This window comes from Clarias gariepinus, chromosome 2, assembly GCF_024256425.1.
Source record: "Clarias gariepinus isolate MV-2021 ecotype Netherlands chromosome 2, CGAR_prim_01v2, whole genome shotgun sequence".
Lineage (NCBI taxonomy): Eukaryota > Metazoa > Chordata > Actinopteri > Siluriformes > Clariidae > Clarias > Clarias gariepinus.
Window position 1 is genome coordinate 11152854 of NC_071101.1, and position 3484 is coordinate 11156337.

Sequence of the window (3484 nt, forward strand, 5' to 3'; positions counted from 1 at the left end):
GTAATAGACACAACACACAGTCTGAGACTTAATCAAAGGCGACAAGAAATGTACTACAACAGAACCGCGAAAGACATGACCGCACTGACACCAGGTGAACAAGTAAGAGTACAGCCAACACAGTCACAAAAGTTCTGTCAGAAAGCAACAGTTATAGAACTGGTCAACAAACGGTCATACAAGATTGAACTGGACAGTGGTGGTGTTTTGAGGAGGAACAGAAGGTATCTAAAGCACACTGGCCATCAAGACCTGGTCATGAAACAAGAACAGTGTGCTGAGAAAACCAGATCAGAAGACATGAATAAGCACTTATTGTTAATGAAATGATCTCAGATTATTGCCTTGACGTACTGTGCCTCACCGAAACCTGGCTTAAATCAAATGAATATATTGGTCTGAATGAGTCTACTCTGTCAGGATATTTCTATACGCACAAGCCCCGTCTAACTGGTAGCGGTGGTGGTGTCGCCACTATCTACAATGATATACTCAATGTAACTCAGAAAATAAGGCCCAGGTTTAACTCATTTGCAGTGCTCATTATTAATGTTGCACTCAATGAAATACGTAATAAACCCTTGCTATATTTTACCCTGGCCACCGTGTACAGACCCCCAGGGCCATATGTCAATTTTCTTAAAGAATTTGGACATCTGCTATCAGACCTATTGGTTAACTCTGACAAAGTGTTGATAGTAGGAGACTTTAACATTCATGTAGATGATGCTAACGACACTGTAGCACTCGCATTTATGGATTTACTAAATTCCTTTGGGGTTAAACAAAATATAAATGGAGCAACTCAACGCTTTAATCATACACTAGATTTAATTATATCCCATGGTATAGATGTCTCTAATATAGAGATCTTACCTCAAAGTGATGATATCACAGATCATCACCTCCTGATATATACTCTACCCGTAGAACAGATTAGCTGTGTCTTCCCACGTTATCAATTTGTTAGAAATATGAATCCGACTACTAAAGACAGATTCACAAGTAATCTGCCGGATCTGTCCCAATTTCTTATTAGACCCCTAAATGCAGATGATCTAGATGAAGTCACTGGCAGCATGGGCACTATTTTTACCAGTACATTAGACACTGTTGCTCCCATCAGATTTAAAAAAAGTCAGAGATAAAACACTTGCACCATGATACAACAGTCATACTCGCGCCCTAAAGAGAGCAACCTGTAACCTCGAGCGAAAATGGGGGAAAACTAAATTAGAAGTTTTTCGAATTGTGTATAAAGACAGTATGTGCAGCTATAGACAGGCTCTAAAAACTGCTAGGACCGAGCATCTTAGCCAACTGATAGCAAGAAACCAAAACAATCCCAGGTTCTTATTTAGTACAGTGGCTCGCCTAACAAAACTTAAGATGCCCGCAGAGAGTGTACCATCACAGTTTAGAAGTCAAGACTTTATGGACTTCTTTAATGAAAAAATCAATAGTATCAGGAAGAAAATAACGGAGGTTTAACCTCTAATAGTATCTCACGATCCAGTTCAGCCTGTAGCTTCACATTTAGATTATCAGTGCTTTACAGGTATAGGACATGAAGAGCTGTATAAACTTATCACCTCAGCTAAATCAACAACGTGCCTGTTAGACCCAATCCCAACCAGATTTTTAAAAAAGAAGTGATGCTTACGGTTGGAGAGCCACTTCTAAACATTATTAATTCTTCATTATATATAGGTCACGTCCCTAAACCTTTCAAGTTGGCAGGTATTTTGCCGCTTCTTAAAAAATCTCATTTGGAAGCGAATGAAATAACTTACAGACCGATTTTAAACCTTCCGTTCATATCAAAATATTAGAAAAAGTAGTATCCGCTCAAATATGCACATTCTTGCAGGAAAACAACATCCTTGAAGAATTTCAGTCACATTTCAGGCCCCATCATAGTACAGAAACTGCACTAGTTAACTAGATTGCAAACGACTTGTTTTTAGCTTCAGACCAAGGCTGCATCTTAATACTAGTCTTACTTGATCTTAGTGCTGCATTCGACACTATAGATCATAATATTCTCATAGACATGGTTTAGATCATACCTGTCTGATAGATACCATTTTGTAGATCTGAATGGAGAACCGTCTGGTGTAATGCCAGTGAAATATGGGGTCCCACAAGGGTCAGTTTTAGGACCTCTGCTGTTCTCAATACATGCTTCCCTTGGGTAACATCATTAGAAGACATAGGATCAGTTTCCATTGTTATGCTGATAATACCCAATTATATATCTCAACAAAACCAAACGAAATAACCAAGTTGTCTAGATTAACTGAGTGTGTCCAGGACATAAAAGATTGGATGACCAATAACTTTCTTTTACTAAAATCAGATATGATGGAAATATTACTTATCCACCCAAAAACCAGCAGACAACAGCTTTCACAATTCAGCCTGCGTTTAGAAGGATGTACTGTTACTACCAGCTCGACAGTAAAAGACCTGGGCGTAATATTAGACAGTAACTTGTCCTTTGAAAGGCATACTTCCAGTATCACAAAAACAGCCTTTTTCCATCTTAGAAATATTGCCAAACTTAGGAGCATCTTATCCGTATCCGATGCAGAAAAACTAGTTTATGCATTCATGACCTCCAGACTGGACTATTGTAATGCATTACTATGTTGTTGTTCTGCATCCTCAATAAACAAGCTTCAGTTAGTCCAAAATGCAGCCGCCAGGGTTCTCACTAGATCAAGAAAATATGATCATATAACCCCAATGTTATCATCCCTTCACTGGCTACCTGTTAAGTTTAGAATTAATTGCAAAATAGTATTACTTACATACAAGGCCTTAAATGGTTTAGCTCCCACATACCTAACCAGTCTTCTGATACGCTACAATTCACCATGCTCCTTAAGATCACAAAACTCCGGACTTCTGGTTCCCAGAATTTCAAAATCTACAAAAGGGGGTAGGGCATTTTCATATTTAGCTCCAAAGATTTGGAATAGCATTCCAGACAGTGTTCGGGGCTCAGACACAGTTTCCCAGTTTAAAAGTAGACTCAAGACGCATCTCTTTAATCTGGCATACGCGTAACTCATCCCATAACTTCATACTTCAGTACATCTATTCTGAATGGCAACTACGCTAATTCTCTCCATCTTTTCTGTATTTTTCTACCCATCCCGAGGCATCTGGAGATTGTGCCAGCTTCAGTAGACAAAGGCCAACCCTGCGAGGTTTCTGAGGTATCCAGAGAAGAACCAGCTCCAGTTGGATTCAGCTTTATGATGGTTGGAGCTACGCATGCTGCTCCTGTGCTTCCAGTGACCCAGACCCCATCTTCCCTCTGCACCTACTGACTCCCTGTGCTGAACTGGACTTCATGTTAATTTAAATAACTTCTGTTATATTGAACTTTCACCTGCACAACACACATGATGTTATATCATTTCTATCTGTTATCACTCAGATGAGGATGGGTTCCCTAATTGAGTGTGGTTCCTCT